The sequence below is a fragment of the Salmo salar genome, chromosome 01, assembly GCF_965601325.2.
Source record: "Salmo salar chromosome 01, fSalSal1, whole genome shotgun sequence".
NCBI classification, from domain to species: Eukaryota; Metazoa; Chordata; class Actinopteri; order Salmoniformes; family Salmonidae; genus Salmo; species Salmo salar.
Window position 1 is genome coordinate 28,166,371 of NC_138291.1, and position 20,568 is coordinate 28,186,938.

The 20,568-nt window shown below is 45.5% G+C and overlaps 1 pseudogene; it reads right to left on the reverse strand.

The window, feature by feature from the left end:
* Nucleotides 1-16,129: 16,129 nt before the first annotated feature.
* Nucleotides 16,130-19,576, reverse strand: LOC145858589 (uncharacterized; annotated as a pseudogene).
* Nucleotides 19,577-20,568: the final 992 nt, after the last annotated feature.

Below are 20,568 nucleotides of genomic sequence, written 5' to 3' on the forward strand. Positions count from 1 at the left end.
TTGGTGGTTGAAGTTATCCATCTAATGGTGTGGGGGCTGTGCTTTGGCAAAGTGGGTGGGGTTATATCCTGCCTGTTTGGCCCTGTTCGTTGGTATCGTCGGATGGGGCCACAGTGTCTCCCGACCCCTCCTGTCTCAGCCTCCAGTATTTATGTGTAACGGCTATCTTTGGAAGAAGAGGACCGAGGTGCAGCGTGGAATTTGTTCATCTTTTATTTTGGATGAAAAGGCACTTCACAAACGACAGCCAAACAGTTCTGTCAGGTATACTCACAAAACAGAAAACAACTACCCACAAACCCCAAAGGAAAACAGGCTACCTAAGTATGACTCCCAATCAGCGACAACGATGTACAGCTGTCCCTGATTGAGAGTCATACCAGGCCAAAACAAAGAAATACAAAGCATAGAAAAAAGGACATAGAATGCCCACCCAAATCACACCCTGACCAAACCTGAATAGAGACATAAAAAAGGCTCTCTCAGGTCAGGGCGTGACATTATGCTGCAGTAGTTTATGTGTCGGGGGGGCTAGGGTCAGTCTGTTATATATGGAGTATTTCTCCTGTCTTATCCGGTGTCCTGTGTGAATTTAAGTATGCTCTCTCTATTTCTCTCTCTTTCTCTCTTTCTTTCTTTCTTTCTCTCGGAGGACCTGAACTCTAGGACCATGGCTCAGGACTACCTGGCCTGATGACTCCTTGCAGTCCCCAGTCCACCTGGCCGTGCTGCTGCTCCAGTTTCAACTGTTCTGCCTGTGGCTATGGAACCCTGACCTGTTCACCGGTCGGGCTACCTGTCCCAGACCTGCTGTTTTCAACTCTGTAGAGACAGCAGGAGCGGTAGAGATACTCTCAAAGATCGGCTATGAAAAGCCAACTGATATTTACTCCTGAGGTGCTGACCTGTTGCACCCTCGACCACTGTGATTATTATTATTTGACCCTGCTGGTCATCTATGAGCTTTTGAACATCTTGGCCATGTTCTGTTATAATCTCCACCCGGCACAGCCAGAAGAGGACTGGCCACCCCTCATAGCCTGGTTCCTCTCTAGGTTTCTTCCTAGGTTCGGGCCTTTCTAGGGAGTTTTTCCTAGCCACTGTGCTTCTACACCTGCATTGCTTGCTGTTTGGGGTTTTAGGCTGGGTTTCTGTACAGCACTTTGTGACATCAGCTGATGTAAGAAGGGCTTTATAAATACATTTGATTGATTGAAATTTGATTGACTAGCGTAAAAATATTGCAATATTGTAAACAATAATATAACGTTATATCATCCAAAATAATATCTCGATATGTAACTGTGTCAATATTTCCCCCATCACTAATGTACAGTATACTTTTAATCTGGCTCCCAATACTCTTTCCCCTTAAACCTTTACACTCATGGAATGGCCTATATGGATAGGGCTACATTTAAATGATTCATACAGAATATGAAATGCATTCCAATGCATTTACATAAGCATAGTACCAATTGAAAGGGAAAAGTTTGGAGATTATAGGAAAATTATTAGACCAATATTGAAGACACAACAGTTTACCTGACATAAGACTGAATCCAAACATGAAGCTGTCGATTTTATGTGCATTTTAATTTTACTATACTTTTCGCCACATTTGTGGATAAGGAAATCTGAAAATACTCTGGATACATTCAGTAACATGATACAAATATTATTGGAAAATGTGGGGTAGGTGCAACATAAAACAAAGAAATGACAAGGGTTTCAGTGAGAGGACTAACTGGTGTCTCTAAGTGGACACGCACCTCTCCAGTGTGCACAACTAGTTGTTTTGTTTGGAACACAGCCCTGCATCCCTGCCATCACACAATTACTGTTGTTGTTTAGGCAATCAAAAAAACAGACCATTATAAATCGCAATCTGGGTCAGGTGGGCATCATTTGAAAGCTTGTTCTATTGTCAACATGACTAGCTACAGGTCACAGGTCAGTTCAGAGAAACGGATCGTAGGTACACATAGAAGGTAGTCATGTGTGCATCAGGTTCAGTGGCAAATCCTCTTCACGATAGACAACCATAGGCTCATCCTGTTCAGAACAACCCAGGTTATGATGCCATGTCATCTTGTAACTGTACATCAACTGTACATACAGACTGTATATTTGTTTATGTGTAACTCTGTGTTGTTGTTTTTGTCGTACTGCTTTGCTTTATCTTGGCCAGGTCGCAGTTGTAAATGAGAACTTGTTCTCAACTGGCCTACCTGGTTAAATAAAGGTGAAATAAAATAAATAAATAAAAATCAAACATAGTGATCATAAGTGTTGACACTGTACTGTATATGACGAGTTTTATTATATGGAAATGTGAAGTGCACATTTGGACTCTTGGCTTGCTTGTAAGACTTCAAAGCGGTATTTATTATAATCATCAACGTCTTGTCACGCCCTGGCCATAGAGAGGGTTTTATTCTCTATTTTGGTTAGGCCAGGGTGTGACTAGGGTGGGCATTCTATGTCCTTTTTTCTATGCTTTGTATTTCTTTGTTTTGGCCTAGTATGGCTCTCAATCAGGGACAGCTGTACATCGTTGTCGCTGATTGGGAGCCATACTTAGGCAGCCTGTTTTTCTTTGGGGTTTTGTTGGGTAGTTGTTTTCTGTCTTGTGTTTTTCACCTGACAGAACTGTTTGGCTTTCGTTTTTGTTTCTTTGTTTAAGTGTTTCGTCATTTATAATAATGACCACTTACTACGCTGCATCTTGGTCCCCTCTTTCAGACGATCGTTACACGTCTCATCTTTAAAAATATTTTCAGTCTTTTTAATTTACAGTATTTCCCTGAATCAGAATACAAAACATTTACAAAAGTTGCCCAATTAGCAGGAGAGTTTAAGGCAACTTCTCAGAACGACTGCCGTCAGTCAAAACCCATAAAGCACTGTGAAGGGCAGAGCCTGAGCTCTGACGTCATTTATAACATGTTATTGTACAGCCACTACTTTCACGGCTGTCGTAGGAAGTGCAGCGTGTGTGTCATTCCACATATTTATTTATACTGTGAAACTATGCAATATATAAATACACTGAAATGAAAAAAACAACAAATCGTGACGCAGAGATGAACACATACACAACTCAAAATTAATCACCCACAAAACCCAGGTGGAAAAACCCCTACTTAAGTATGATCTCCAATTAGAGACAATGAGGACCAGCTGCCTCTAATTGGAGATCATCCCAAACAAAACCCAACATAGAAATACAAAACTAGAACCTAAACATAGAAATATAAAACATAGGGAAAAAAACCTGTCACGCCCTGACCTACTCTACCATAGAAAATAGCATCTTTCTATGGTCAGGATGTGACAGTACCCCCCCCCCAAAGGTGCGGACTCCGACCGCACCTAGACAAAACAACAACCACCCCCACCCAAAAAAAGGGAAAAAAAAGGGAGGGCAGGGTGGGTAACTTGTCTATGGCGGCTCTGGTGCAGTACCCAGAACCCTATCATCCATCGGATCCTCCCACAGAGGAGGCGGCTCCGGTTCGGGGCGTAACCCCCACTCAGCCCGCTGATCCCTCTGCTTCAGTACCACCGGACTGTGGATCGTCATCGGAGGATCCGGACTGTAGATCATCGCCGGAGGCTCTGTACTGCAGACCGCGACCAGAAGTTCTGGGCTGCAGACCGCCGCCGGAGGTTCTGGGCTGCAGACCGCCGCCGGAGGTTCTGGGCTGCAGGCCGCCGCCGAAGACTCCGGGCTGCAGGCCGGAATGCGCACTGGAGGCCTGATGCGTGGGGCTGGCACAGGTGACGCCAGACTAGTAACACGCACCTCAGGGCGAGTGCGGGGAGCAGGAACAGGACACACCAGACTGAGCAGGCGCACTGGAGGCCTGATGCGTGGGGCTGGCACAGGTGACGCCAGACTAGTAACACGCACCTCAGGGCGAGTGCGGGGAGCAGGAACAGGACACACCAGACTGAGCAGGCGCACTGGAGGCCTGATGCGTGGGAGTGGCTCAGGTGGCACCAGACTGGTGACACGCACCTCAGGGCGTGTATACGGGTAGCAGACACGCACCTCAATTTTCAACATGTATACGGGTAGCAGTGTAACGGGTTAATAGCAGAACATTTAGAAAAGTGCTCCTCCACAAAGAAGGTATGGCTCACAGATGGCAGCGGTACAACAGCTTCTTACATTTCTGAGTTGAAAATGTGTTTGCTTCCTATAGGGGGATTTGGTGCAAAGTTTGAAAAAGATCACAGGTATAAACAATGAATTAGAGCCACACATTAAGTATTTATCCATACTAAAGGTCTAACGTGATGTCGCTGGGAGCAGCCCTGAGCCAATGTGAAACCATTTCCATTAAGTGCTATCTATTTAATGACCATGAATAATTGAGGCTGCCATTTTTCTTGAGACCAGTTGAAACACCTCTCTCTTTCATCTCCCATGACCTTTGTCAGGAAAAGTTAACTAACATTTTAGTCATTCTTAGTCTGTTTTACATGCACTTACGAGAAAAGGGATCATCCCTGTGTTAGTATCATCCCTGTGTTAGTATCAACTACAGATAACGCTCATTAAAAACACTCACCTTCCATTTCTTCATCGCAGAGAAATACCATCACATACTTTGCATCAGGCACCATGTCACTAAATAAGCCTTCACACTGATGTTCCCTACAACCATGGTGGCACTCAATTAATACAAGGACGGTTACATGTTATAAGACATGAAAACTGCATTCCAGTGTGGAACAAAAGCTCCCTTCTTTTCCGTGAAGCAAAAACACACTATCCAATAGGATATAATCCCTGGCTCCTTGGAGAGGCAGGCTAGTTTGCTCAGAGATTACGAGTCGGCCGCCATTTATTGAGCCTGGGCTCATTCAGCAGAGGAATAAAGAGACAGAGACAGAGGGGGGCAAAGCGCTGATAACAATGGATCTGTAGGCTCTTCAAACAAGCCGCCCCAGCCCAAATCCATGCCCTCTTCCATAGGCGTCTGATTATAAGGTTATCCCACCCTTCCTGAGCTCCTGTAATTGGATTAGTCTCAGAGATTTCTGAAAATGAACTTCAGCAAATGGAATACAGCTCTAAACCAAAACTCCTCGTAGAGTTTTCAAAAAAAATCCAAATTACAAAGTGATGGAGTGGAGTGTGACAAATGCACGCCAATGGCTTGTGTTTTTCCGGTGACAAGGTTGTCCACCAACAGTACCACCACCACAGCTGAAGAAAGTGGCTGTGTCTCTGTGTGCCTCCAACTACAGGTGAGGCCTGCTCTCTGGGCCAGACTGGGCACCAGGTGGCCATCCTGCCAGTAGGCCAATGCTACTCTAATCAAGGATGTGGAACCCAGCTGGAGTTGCCAACATCTGCTACCCATGCACTTGGTTGGCTAAAGGCAGGCTCTGGTCTGGGCACATACTGCATGAGCTGTGACCTTGAGGCAAGGGACGTTTCAGAGATCAAACACAGAATATGAAGAGGTTAATGGAACGAACAGAGAGAGACTACTGAAACCTAAAAGGTTAAAAGACACTTTAAGACACACTAAAGTGTCTTTAACTCTAAAACATCAGATGTATCATAGCATTTCCTGATGTCTAAATATGGCTGTTGTACCACTGTCAACCCCCCATTACTTGCTACCATTTTTTCATCTCTTTGGGCTTCAGTAGGACTTAACCCATCGATTGTTCAGTCCTCAGTACAGAGCGGCAGTCTACTGAGCAGCAATCAGCAGTGTGCTGTTGTGTAAGTGAGAAATGATTGACAGTGTGCCACGGTGTTCCCATTTATTTCTTCTTCGGAGCTGTTTTCTGTCAGAACGGTTATTGATTTTTCCATAAAGTAAGAAAACAAGTACCATTGAGAGGTCAGCACAAATTAAACCAGAAGATGTAAAGCCCTCTGTATCCCTATTATTGGTTACCAAAGACGTCTTCTCCCTATTTTTTATAGCCAACAGATAATGAGATCATCAAGGGGAATACCCAGTGGAGGCAGGTGTCTAGCAGTGGGAGGGACATGGGAGGAAAGAGACCAACCAGATTTACACACAGGCAGCACCATGTACTTATATGGGACTAGCCTATTGCGCCATGGTCCAACTTTCTATTTTCGTCCTAGTGTAGTATACTGACACTGATGATTTCCTCTCTGTTGAGGGTACCAGAGATCAGGCTTGATCATTTATGTAAAAATGTTGACCTCTGGCTCAGGCCTACAGTGGCCAGGCAGGACTGTATAAGCCTATTTAGTAAACCCATTATTATAATTAATATGACAGCATGGTAACTGATTGGTTCCAATGTCACTTATAGAAAGTTGTATATCTCATTTTGAACAAATAAATGCATTGGAATGCAGTCAGTTGAACTCAGGGCAACTATAACTTCAATTATCAAGAATAAGATAGAAATTCATTTTGAAACCAATCAATACCTCACCAAGTGACATTAATTTGTGACAATATTTCTCCCAACAAAGTAATGAGCTGAGTGATGCCTTGCGGCCAAAGAATCAGTGACCCTACCGACTGATCACCTCAGAGAGAGAGAGGAGATGAGCAGGAGAGGGGAACGTCATTCATTTTTAATGTCAATTGAATACTTAAAGGTGCAGAAGCATCAACGTGATACACCTTTTGTTTTAGACGGGGCCACATTGAATATTGACAACTAGATGAAGACAGGCAGTATAGATCATTTTAAATGTCGGCGTGTTTAATTGCCTCTGTCAGATAGTAGTTATGCCCATGACTTTTATATTACGGGCCAAACTGCCTCAGTAACTTCACCACATAAAGGGTAAATGGAGCATGTGATATTTAGGGGTAATTTGCAGTCTGACTTGGTCTGTGTCAACAAAGGCTAACAATAACATATTTTACAATGGATGTGTTGTAAATATTGCAAAGGTTGCAAACATGATGTAATATTTAGGAAATGAAACCTCTTCATGTAAAATTTCAGTGTCCTAAAATATTCTATCCTATATGAAGTTATATTATTCTTTTTCCCAAATAGATATTTTCTCACACACAAATAAAATGAAAGTGATGTTTAGGTATATGCATAATGTTTAGAACATTACCCTTCAGACATGCTCTCATCACAAGCCTCTCATTGCTCCTTGGACTCTCGGACCAGTGGGATCTTATTTGAAATGTGAAATTTGATTATATTACTCCAGTGCTAGCCTCCCTACACTGGCTTCCTGTTAAGGCAAGGGCTGATTTCAAGGTTTTACTGCTAACCTACAAAGCATTACATGGGCTTGCTCCTACCTATCTTTCCGATTTGGTCCTGCTGTACATACCTACACGTACGCTACGATCACAAGACGCGGGCCTCCTAATTGTCCCTAGAATTTCTAAGCAAACAGCTGGAGGCAGGGCTTTCTCCTATAGAGCTTCATTTTTATGGAATGGTCTGCCTACCCATGTGAGAGACGCAGACTCAGTCTCAACCTTTAAGTCTTTACTGAAGACTCATCTCTTCAGTAGGTCCTACGATTAAGTGTAGTCTGGCCCAGGAGTGTGAAGGTGAACGGAAAGGCTGGAGCAACGAACCGCCCTTGCTGTCTCTGCCTGGCCGAATCCACTGGGATTCTCTGCCTCTAACCCTATTACAGGGGCTGAGTCACTGGCTTACTGGTGTTCTTCCATGCCGTCCCTGGGAGGGGTGCATCACTTGAGTGGGTTGAGTCACTGACGTGGTCTTCCTGTCTGGGTTGGCGCCCCACCCCCTTGGGTTGTGCTGTGGCGGAGATCTTTGTGGGCTATACTCAGCCTTGTCTCAGGATGGTAAGTTGGTGGTTGGAGATATCCCTCCAGTGGTGTGGGGGCTGTGCTTTGGCAAAGTGGGTGGGGTTATATCCTGCCTGTTTGGCCCTGTCCGGGGGTTTCATTGGATGGGGCCACAGTATCTCCTGACCCCTCCTGTCTCAGCCTCCAGTATTTATGCTGCAGTAGTTTATGTGTCGGGGGGCTAGGGTCAGTCTGTTACATCTGGAGTATTTCTCTTGTCTTATCCGGTGTCCTGTGTGAATTTAAATATGCTCTCTCTAAATCTCTCTTTCTCTCTTTCTTTCTTTCTCTCTCTCGGAGGACCTGAGCCCTAGGACCATGCCTCAGGACTACCTGGCATGATGACTCCTTGCTGTCGCCAGTCCACCTGGCCGTGCTGCTGCTCCAGTTTCAACTGTTCTGCCTGTGGCTATGGAACCCTGACCTGTTCACCGGACGTGCTACCTGTCCCAGACCTGCTGTCCCAGACCTGCTGGAACCCTGACCTGTTCACCGGACGTGCTACCTGTCCCAGACCTGCTGTCCCAGACCTGCTGGAACCCTGACCTGTTCACCGGACGTGCTACCTGTCCCAGACCTGCTTTTTTCAACTCTCTAGAGACAGCAGGAGCGGTAGAGATACTCTCAAAGATCGGCTATGAAAAAGCCAACTGACACTTATTCTTGAGTTGCTGACTTGTTGCACCCTCGACAACTACTATGATTATTATTATTTGACCATGCTGGTCATTTATGAACATTTGAACATCTTGGCCATGTGCTGTTATAATCTCCACCCGGCACAGCCAGAAGAGGACTGGTCACCCCTCATAGCCTGGTTCCTCTCTAGGTTTCTTCCTAGGTCTTGGCCTTTCTAGGGAGTTTTTCCTAGCCACCGTGCTTCTACACCTGCATTGCTTGCTGTTTGGGGTTTTAGGCTGGGTTTCTGTACAGTTCTTTGAGATTTCAGCTGATGTAAGAAGGGCTATATAAATAAATTTGATTTGATTTGATCTTATCCGTCCAGCACTCCTCTAGCCTGAGACCCACTGCATCAGCCTCCCTGTCCACACCCACTCCCACCCAGCCTCCAGACCCTTCTTCAGCCTGGACAGACCTTTATTTTTAGACGACCTGTGGTTCCCACCCCACTCGCCATCCACTCCCGACACCGTCAACTTCTGCTGCAGGCTGACCGTCACGTCTGAGGTCATGCGCTTGACCATCCGCCTCCTCCTAAAATGGCCATTCCAGGGTGTTCTCTGAGAAGGAGTCCTACTCAGGCCATGAGTGCTGCTTGGTTTTGATGGCCTCAGCCTCACTGAGGCAGCAACCATGCCCCATGGGGTGGAGGGAGGAGTCACAGCGGTGTTTCCATCCCCGACATCGGAGGATCTAACTGCGCTGCTGCAGAAGGGCTCAGAACCATCTCCTCCCAGAGCTCCTCTATCTTGGTCTGCTCTGAGGTCTGCTCTGGGGTCTGCTCCAGGGCTGACACCAGGTCATGCACCAGCTCATCCATCATGCTGCTGGGGGAGAGGGGGAGAGGAATACAGGTAAGCTGGTGGATTACAGCTCCAATATTGATGTGAATAGCACATGAATATGATGAGTATAGTGTAAGTTGATACTAGCTTATGGTACGTCTAGGATAGGAGGACAGTGTAAGCTGCTGGTGTCAACTACAACAATCAGCATCCTCAGATGTTAAAGCATAATGCAGATGACTATGAAGATGTTTTGTTCAACTAATATAACAATGATTTGGACCCATTTTAAATGCACAACAATTGTGTTAGTCTTAATATATCTTTCATAGACCCTTCATAAGGCCAAGGTGGTCGCTTCACATCTTATATAGCATGGACTACAGGAAAAGGAGGACCGAACACACCCCCATTCTCATCGACGGGGCTGTAGTGGAGCTGGTTGAGAGCTTCAAGATCATTGGTGTCCACATCACCAACACACTATCATGGTCCAAACACACCAAGACAGTCGTCAAGAGGGTACAACTTAGCCTATTCCCCTCTCAGGAAACTGAACAGATTTGGCATGGGTCCTCAGATCCTCAAAAAGTTCTAAAGCTGCACCATCGAGAGCATCCTGACTGGTTGCATCACTGCATGGTATGGCAACTGCTCGGCCTCCGACCGCAAGGTACTACAGATGGTAGTGCGAACAACCCAGTACATCACTGGGGCCAATCGTCCTGCCATCCAGGACCTCTATACCAGGCAGTGACAGAGGAAGGCCATAAAATTGTCAAAGACTCCAGCCACCCTAGTCAAAGACTGTTCTCTCTGCTACCGCACGGCAAGCGGTACCAAAGGTCCAAAAGGCTTCTTAACTGCTTCTACCGCCAAGCCATAAGATTCCTGAACAGCTTATCAAATGACTACCCAGACTATTTGCACTCCCCCTGACGCTGCTGCTACTCTCTGGTTATTACTTATGCATAGTCACATTAACTCTACCTGCATGTACATAAACTCAGCAAAAAAAAGGAACGTCAGGACCCTTTTTCAGGACCCTGTCTTTCAAAGTTAATTCGTAAAAATCCAAATAACTTCACAGATCTTCATTGCAAAGGGGTTTAAACACTGTTTCCCATGCTTGTTCAATGAAACATAAACAATTAATGAACATGCACCTGTGGAATGGTCCTTAATTAAGACACTAACGGCTTACGTGTAACAACACCTGCACAGGATCGGTACATCCGAACATCACACCTGCGGGACAGGTACAGGATGGCAACAACTGCCCGAGTTACACCAGGAACGCACAATCCCTCCATCAGTGCTCAGACTGTTCGCAATAGGCTGAGAGAGGCTGGACTGAGGGCTTGTAGGCCTGTTGTAAGGCAGGTCCTCAGCAGACATCACTGGCAACAACGTCGCCTATGGGCACAAACCCACCGTCGCTGGACCAGACAGGACTGGCAAAAAGTGCTCTTCACTGATGATTCGCGGTTTTGTCTCACCAGGGGTGATGATTGGATTCGCGTTTATCATCGAAGGAATGAACATTACACTGAGGCCTGTACTCTGGAGCAGCATCGATTTGGAGGTGGATGGTCCGTCATGGACTGAGGCAGTGTGTCACAGCATCATCGGACTGAGCTTGTTGTCATTGCAGGCAATCTCAACGCTGTGCGTTACAGGGAAGACATCCTCCTCCCTCATGTGGTACCCTTCCTGCAGGCTCATCCTGACATGACCCTCCAGCATGACAATGCCACCAGCCGTACTGCTTGTTCTGTGCGTGATTTCCTGCAAGACAGGAATGTCAGTGTTCTGCCATGGCCAGCGAAGTGCCCGGATCTCAATCCCATTGAGCACGTCTGGGACCTGTTGGATCGGAGGGTGAGGGCTAGGGCCATTCCCCCCAGAAATGCCTGGGAACTTGCAGGTGCCTTGGTGGAAGAGTGGCGTAACATCTCACAGCAAGAACTGGCAAATCTGGTGCAGTCCACGAGGAGGAGATGCACTGCAGTACTTAGTTAATGCAGCTGGTTGCCACACCAGATTCTGACTGTTCATTTTGACCCCCCTTTGTTCAGGGACACATTATTCCATTTCTGTTAGTCACATGTCTGTGAAACTTGTTCAGTTTATGTCTCAGTTGTTGAATCTTGTTATATTCATACAAATATTTACACATGTTAAGTTTGCTGAAAATAAACGCAGTTGACAGTGAGATGATGTTTCTTTTTTTGCTGAGTTTATTACCTCAATTACCTCAACTAACCTGTTCCCCCGCATATTAACTCTGTACCGGTACCCCCTGTATATAGCCTCGTTACTATTATTTTACTGCTGCTCTTTAATTATTTGTTATTTTTATTTCTTACTTATCTATTTTTTACCTAACACTTGTTTTTCTTAAAACTGCGTTGTTGGTTAAGGGCTTGTAAGTAAGCATTTCACTGTACTACACCTGTTGTTTTCAGCGCATGTGACAAATAAAATTTGATTTGATACTACATAAAACAAACGTTCAAGCCATCTGGCACTATAGTAACACAGCACTGGCACAACAAAGGCTACAGAATTAATCTATTCACGACTCATACCCTATTACAGCACAACTACGGCTGAAACACGTTTGAATCGATCATGAAGACAGAGAATTGAACCATTATATCGTCAATAATCAGGAAGACTATATGTGACGAAGAGTAGTGAAAAACAGGGGAAGAAAACTATTCTGTAATATCAATTGTGTGTAGACTTCACCACTTCGGCAGACTCGAAAGATCATAATCGTTCTTCAATGTTGATTGATTCTTTTATTCTGAAGATGGCCACGATAATTAGCTAATAGCCTGGGGAGTGAATAAATGTGCTGAGAAAATAACAAACCAAAACATTACTGTTATGTAACCTTACTACAGTATCTCTTAAAACAGTATTGTGACACAATTGTTGTTACTCCATTTAAAATGAGAAAGATGTCTGAAATAACACGCTCCGTTTCTTAATGAAATAATATCATTATGTTATGATGCTGTTGTTTCCACTCACCATACCGCGGTTCCTGCTTGTTTTGTTTTCACAGCTGTAAACATGTTACCTACTTCCGCCCCGCTGCCAGATAAATGAAGTAATTTCCACCCCCCAGAAAAATGTTAAAAAGCTAACTCCGTTGAGGTCTCTGCACATAGGCTACCAGTCCTCTGGCTGTTCTGTTCTGTTTGTGTTCAGCATGTTACTGTTGTTTAATAAAAAAACAATAAGAAAAACAATAAATAAGTAAATAAAAATAAGGAATAAAATAACAAAAAATATAGGCTACCAGTAACAGAAAAATAGTTATAAATATCATACAACAAGAAAATAGAACAGAATAACTGTATTGTTTTCTTTAAAAAGTGAACTTCCCAGAGGGTAATATAATTAAGCAATAGGGCACGAGGGGGTGTGGTATATGCCCAATATACCACGGCTAAGGACTGTTCTTAGGTACTACACATTGCCCTTAGCCGTGGTATATTGACCATATACCACAACCCCCCAAGGTGCCATATTGCTATTATAAACTAGTTACCAACGTAATTAGAGCAGTAAAAATAAATGTTTTGTCATACCTGTGGTATCCGATCTGATATACCACGGCTGTCAGCCAATCAGCATTCAGGGCTCGAAGCCCCCAGGCTATAACAGTACATACATCATGTCAGGTCAACGTTATGTTTTCTTGACCAGGCAAGCAATAGATGCCTGCCTGTAGGCCAATAATATAGTTAGTATGAAAAAAGAATTCTCAGAGGTTTGCAGAAAACTTCAAAGTGACATTGTTCCTAGTGTGTGGAGCAAGACCAATACATTTCATGTATATAAGACTTTTTAAAACAATAGAAATTAGTGTTTTTATAATGTCTGGCAAGTGCCAGTAATGGAAGTTTTCCTCAAAGCCAATGGGTGGCTGAATGAAGTGAAAAGTCATTTACCACTCCTTTCATCTCTCAGATGAAGGCTGGCCTAATAATGAAAAAAAGAAAAGTCTCTGCGAAAATGAGCACAAAGGCCATTTAATCTCTCTCATCTTCCTCTTAATAACTGCACATTTCCCTTTGGGCCCATGGGAGAGGGCCTCTCTGTGCCGCTGCGACCTTATCTGTCCCCTCCATATTTCAGCGTGCCGAGCGGCTTCCTCAGTACCAAGCCCCCGGCCTCCTCTCGCCGGGCCTGTGGGAGAGCTGGGCTCCTGGGCCTGCCATTGTTCTGGCCTGGGAGGAAGTCCGGGGAGAGGGCTGAAAGCCGGAGAGGGGCAATAAAAAAAAACTGCCACCGCTTCATTAAGCGCCAGCCTTTCACAAGCAAACATATCAGAAACAGACCCCTTTCAGAGGCGGTAATTAGCAATTTGGAAACCTTGCCCCCTCAGGATATACAGTTTCAATTTAGTCGGCAGGACAGCGTTAGATTCTAAGGCACTTAATATTCATTGTTTCTACCGTCTTCCCAATTTCTCAACATACATTGTCTAGCCTTCCGCTGGTGATATGTTTTATCTGTCATGTAATTCTTCTTTTCAAGTACATTTTACAAATCATTTTCAAAGGGATTTGTCAAGAATGCATGGGATATGATAGCAAAGCACTCTTCAAGAAGCACCAAGCCGGAAATCCTGTAGAGTTGTGCATGCTTGATTAAGTTGAGAAGTAAATAGTCAAAATTTGAGGTAACTCCTTCCAGCCAGTAGCTCTGCCACAGAGGAGACTCTCCCCTCCACAAGAGAGGGCATATGGGTATTAGAATGTCAGGTCAACAAAAGCCAGACAAAAAAATATGCGAGAAATGCATCATATGTCAAATATGACTGTGATGACCAATGGATATTGTAAAAAACAAAAGGCCATCTTCAGACAGCTATTCTAGCACAGCCTGCGCATCCTTATGCTGTAGTACTTGCTGTTGTATCTGGTTTGAAAGACCAGTGCTAGAATAGATGTCTAAAGACAGATGTTTTTTACAGATCGTTGAAGGATTTTGTGATTAGTTCCCAATTGGGCCTGTAATACTGTAGTTTTGCAATATAGGACAATGTTTTATAATGTCTAACACTTTAACAGTATGGTAAAGTATCATTGTTGGTACTGCTATACTACTTATTTTGCTGCCTGGATGAGAGGGCAAATGTTTGCAAAGTGTTTAATAACCCAAACCACACGCTTTACCTCAGGGGGCAAGAATAACACTTATCTGGGCCACTCTGAATCCTTTGTTTCTAAATGCTACCCATTCCATTCCAATCTGCTTTGTCTAATAAAAATAATTGATTTTTGCCTCTCACATAAATGAAAAAGGAATGTGATTAAGCATTTTGTCTCAAAATCTAAATTCCAAGATCCTCATCAAAAATGGAAAAATACGCAATTCATTAAAGCCAAAAATAAATGGCTTAAAATTTAAAAAGAGGGACAGGGAATGAAATAATGAATGGAGTCCGAGTGAGCTATCTTTCCCAGGCAGAGCGCCACTAGGGATGTAAACTCCCAGCCAGCAGAATGAGCTACCTATCTGTGAAAAGACTGACTGTTCCATCCTATTTGATTTGGTTTCCCTATCATCTCTTAAGAAGATGTCAGCCTTGCTTCGTCTATTGCTCTGAGCCTTTATCAACCCATAGACGCTCCGCTGCAAAAAGGGGAGCCGCATTTCAATGCCTTTCAAGGAGCAACACTAAAGAATAAGTGTTATGCGATAAAAAGAGGGTTGTTAAATAGATCTGTCTATTTGTATGGTAATAATGATTGCTTAAAGACCTGGGGCGTCGTGACTTGTAGAGCAAGGAAACAAATCTGTATTCAGGTATTGTGTTAACATGCCTCTCCAAATGACCTTGTGAAACTTTTACATAGTAAGAAATGAGTTGCATGCTACATTTTTTCATTTCAGATTTTGTATAATTTTCTCTGCACTAGTCAGACTGAAAGCAGCTTGGTATGAGAGCAACCTGTGGCTGCTCAGCACAACTCACTGTCTTATGATTTGATAGAAAATGGGCCTCAATGGGCCCTAATTGATTCAAAGTTTCCCACAATTATTGTTTGTTCTAGTCACATTCTGGGCTTATAGATGACTCAGTTAGTAATGTTGACAAGATCAGAACAATTTGCTTCAGAGAAAATCATCCTGACATTTCCCATTCCTTCAAAAGGAAATAGGCCTACCATTTTAGTAATCATTGTTGATTAAAGAAGCTAATGTCCTTAGTTGCTAGTGCTACATACATGTTTTGTACTCATAAATGAATGAAATATGCCCATTGATTCTTGAAGAACATGACTTGCAACTGCCTCATGATATTAGTTCAACTGACGTACCCCTCAAAATATGTCTTCAAACTATCATTTTCATATCATGGATGGTCAGTCCTTGCATCCATAGCTCTGTCTATACATTTTTACATTACATTTATGTCATTTAGCAGACGCTCTTAGCGACTTACAAATTGGTGCATTCACCTTATGATATCCAGTGGAACAACCACTTTACAATAGTACATCTATAGCTTTTTATTTATTTTGGGGGGGGGGGGGGGGGGGGTAGAAGGATTACTTTATCCTATCTCAGGTATTCCTTAAAGAGGTGGGGTTTCAGGTGTCTCCGGAAGGTGGTGATTGACTCCGCTGTCCTGGCGTCGTGAGGGAGCTTGTTCCACCATTGGGGTGCCAGAGCAGCGAACAGTTTTGACTGGGCTGAGCGGGAACTGTGCTTCCGCAGAAGTAGGGAGGCGAGCAGGCCAGAGGTGGATGAACGCAGTGCCCTTCTTTGGGTGTAGGGACTGATCAGAGCCTGAAGGTACGGAGGTGCCGTTCCCCTCACAGCTTTATCCTATCTCAGGTATTCCTTAAAGAGGTGGGGTTTCAGGTGTCTCCGGAAGGTGGTGATTGACTCCGCTTTCCTGGCGTCGTGAGGGAGCTTGTTCCACCATTGGGGTGCCAGAGCAGCGAATAGTTTTGACTGGGCTGAGCGGGAACTGTGCTTCCGCAGAGGTAGGGAGGCGAGCAGGCCAGAGGTGGATGAACGCAGTGCCCTTCTTTGGGTGTAGGGACTGATCAGAGCCTGAAGGTACGGAGGTGCCGTTCCCCTCACAGCTCCGTAGTCAAGCACCATGGTCTTGTAGCAGATGCGAGCTTCAACTGGAAGCCAGTGGAGTGTGCGGAGGAGCGGGGTGACGTGAGAGAACTTGGGAAGGTTGAACACCAGACGGGCTGCGGCGTTCTGGATGAGTTGTAGGGGTTTAATGGCACAGGCAGGGAGCCCCGCCAGCAGCGAGTTGCAGTAATCCAGACGGGAGATGACAAGTGCCTGGATTAGGACCTGCGCCGCTTCCTGTGTAAGGCAGGGTCGTACTCTGCGAATGTTGTAGAGCATGAACCTACAGGATCAGGTCACCGCCTTGATGTTAGCGGAGAACAACAGGGTGTTGTCCAGGGTCACGCCAAGGCTCTTAGCACTCTGGGAGGAGGACACAATGGAGTTTGTCAACCGTGATGGCAAGATCATGGAACGGGCAGTCCTTCCCCGGGAGGAAGAGCAGCTCCGTCTTGCCGAGGTTCAGCTTGAGGTGGTGATCCGTCATCCACACTGATATGTCTGCCAGACATGCAGAGATGCGATTCGCCACCTGGTTATCAGAAGGGGGAATGGAGAAGATTAATTGTGTGTCGTCTGCGTAGCAATGATAGGAGAGACCATGTGAGGATATGACTGAGCCAAGTGACTTGGTGTTTAGCGAGAATAGGAGAGGGCCTAGAACTGAGCCCTGGGGGACACCAGTGGTGAGAGCACATGGTGCGGAGACGGATTCTCGCCACGCCCCCTGGTAGGAGCAACCTGTCAGGTAGGACGCAATCCAAGAGTGAGCCACGCCGGAGATGCCCAACTCGGAGAGGGTGGAGAGGAGGATTTGATGGTTCACAGTATCAAATGCAGAAGATAGGTCTAGGAGGATGAGAGCAGAGGAGAGAGAGTTAGCTTTAGCAGTGCGGAGAGCCTCCGTGACACAGAGAAGAGCAGTCTCAGTTGAATGACCAGTCTTGAAACCTGACTGATTTGGATCAAGAAGGTCATTCTGAGAGAGATAGCAAGAGAGCTGGCCAAGGACGGCACGCTCAAGAGTTTTGGAGAGAAAAGAAAGAAGGGATACTGGTCTGTAGTTGTTGACATCGGAGGGATCGAGTGTAGGTTTTTTGAGAAGGGGTGCAACTCTCGCTCTCTTGAAGACGGAAGGGACGTAGCCAGCGGTCAAGGATGAGTTGATGAGCGAGGTGAGGTAGGGGAGAAGGTCTCCCGAAATGGTCTGGAGAAGAGAGGAAGGGATAGGGTCAAGCGGGCAGGTTGTTGGGCGGCCGGCCGTCACAAGTCGCAAGATTTCATCTGGAGAGAGAGGGGAGAAAGAGGTCAAAGCATAGGGAGAGCAATGTGAGCAGGACCAGCGATGTCGTTTGACTTAACAAACGAGGATCGGATGTCGTCAACCTTCTTTTCAAAATGGTTGACGAAGTCATCCGCAAAGAGGGAGGAGGGGGAGGAGGATTCAGGAGGGAGGTGAAGGTGGCAAAGAGCTTCCTAGGGTTAGAGGCAGATGCTTGGAATTTAGAGTGGTAGAAAGTGGCTTTAGCAGCAGAAACAGAAGAAGAAAATGTAGAGAGGAGGGAGTGAAACGATGCCAGGTCCGCAGGGAGGCTAGTTTTCCTCCATTTCCGCTCGGCTGCCCGGAGCCCTGTTCTGTGAGCTCGCAATGAGTCGTCAAGCCATCGAGCAGGAGGGGAGGACCGAGCCGGCCGGGAGGATAGGGGACATAGAGAGTCAAAGGATGCAGAAAGGGAGGAGAGGAGGGTTGAGGAAGCAGAATCAGGAGATTGGTTGGAGAAGGGTTGAGCAGAGGGAAGAGATGATAGGATGGAAGAGGAGAGAGTAGCAGGAGAGAGAGAGCGAAGGTTGCGACGACGCAATACCATCTGAGTAGGGGCAGAGTGAGTAGTGTTGGAGGAGAGCGAGAGGGAAAAGGATATAAGGTAGTGGTCGGAGACTTGGAGGGGAGTTGCAGTGAGATTAGTAGAAGAACAGCATCTAGTAAAGATGATGTCAAGCGTATTGCCTGCCTTGTGAGTAGGGGGGACGGTGAGAGGGTGAGGTCAAAAGAGGAGAGGAGTGGAAAGAAGGAGGCAGAGAGAAATGAGTCAAAGGTAGACGTAGGGAGGTTAAAGTGACTGTGACAGCATGGAATTCAAAGGAGGAGATAGACAGATGGGTCAGGGGAGAAAGAGAGAATGTCCACTTGGGAGAGATGAGGATTCCAGTGCCACCACCCCGCTGACCAGATTCTCTCAGGGTATGCGAGAACACGTGGTCAGACGAGGAGAGAGCAGTAGGAGTAGCAGTGTTTTCTGTGGTAATCCATGTTTCCGTCAGCGCCAAGAAGTCGAGGGACTGGAGGGTAGCATAGGCTGAGATGAACTCTGCCTTGTTGGCCACAAACCGGCAGTTCCAGAGGCTGCCGGAGACCTGGAACTCCACGTGGGTCGTGCGCGCTGGGACCACCACGTTAGAGTGGCAGCGGCCACGTGGTGTGAAGCGTTTGTGTGGCCTGTGCAGAGAGGAGAGAACAGGGATAGACAGACACATAGTTGACAGGCTACAGGAGAGGCTATGCTAATGCAAAAGAGATTGGAATGAAAATTAACTAAACAACTGGGGAAGCGAGAGAGCAGGGCCTCCCTCACTAACCATTCACTGAAACACTCAAATATAACTTTTCCAACTTCCACTTTAGAAATTATAATTGATGTAAACTACAGTGGTTCAATGTTTCCAGGAATAGGCTCAAACTTAGTTTATTCAGCTAGATAATGTGGTACAGTATTCTTCCGTGAAACCCACCCAGTGCACCGTATCCTATGACGCCGTAGCTAACTAGCATGTGAGAGTGGTTACATTTCTCCAGGCCTATCCCTCAGCCTTTTGACCAAAACAGAGACGGGTGACCTCTTTGTTATTGTTTCAACTAACGATTCTAGCTTTATCACTGCTAGCTACAACAATGGCTGTACGACAAAAAACACCAACTGAACAATATGACTAAAGCCAATAGAGATCTCTCATTGGGATTCAAAGAATCCTGTTTTCTGGCCCCAGATGGCGTAAGCTATTAACAACATTATCTGAAAAGCTGGTCCACAGACCTCCGGAGCATTGTTTTTGTTGTTAAGGAAATCAAACAGTTGTGAGTGTGTTCGTTGTGGCTCTGTACCCAGAGACCTCACTGTGGCACATTGTTTCAGGTGTGTTATTTGCTACAGTTAGTGATGTCAGTTAGTCCCAACAAAGTTAGTCCCAGTTAGTCCCAACAGGGTTGACATGTCAACTTGGCAGAGTGGCAGGCCAGGGTTCACCTCAGTCATTTGATCCCTTATCTCCCCTTTTGATATCTCAGTCTTGTGTCAGTACAAACAACAACAGCCTAGCCAATGACGTCTGCCAGAGAGTGGCTGATGAACATGATTGATTCTTCAGGCACACCAAGGGATTAGTACAACAATGACATGAACACTTGATGAAAAAGCTCCCTTCTCTCCATAGAGCAGCTGGAGTGAGTCAGGATGTAAACTTTGTGGCCATCCCTCTCAATAAAAAGGACCTAATAAAACACACACAATAAAGGCCATGTCCATTTATTCAAATATCAATACACCTTGTGACATTTTTCCCTGAAAAGCAATGAGGTTCTCTGTATATTCTCTGTGCCCCCTACATGCCTCCATAGAGTGTATTGGGAAGGAAGGGAATTGAAGAACTGGGGATAAAATAGCTAATTTCTCCATTAGCAGCCACTGGTTGACCTGTGAGTAATCTCTGTAACCCAGAAGTAAAATCTTGCGTAATTGGGTCAGCTGCATGATTAACTTATGTGTTCACTTGTGTTAGAAATTGAGAGTCTCTGCCCTTCTGATCCATGTGGGCACACACTCAAAGCCAGGGGCGCAACTTTCATTCTGAAATAGCATTTTTGTCCCCCCCCCAGTTTAATCGTTGGAATATTATACAAAACGAGGCAACAGTGTGCTTTCGGGCCATGCGGACGCCTCCGAGTGGTCGGGTAGGCTGTTTGGAGTGTTTGTTATGTGCAAAACACTCGAGGCCAATGTTTCCTCTAACCTGTCCACGTGCGCTCATGCGCAGTAGGCCCGAGACTGCTGCACAGCTCCCCCAGGACTGCCCAGCAGAAATATTAGCCCACAGAGTGAAGCACATTGAACTTCACTCAA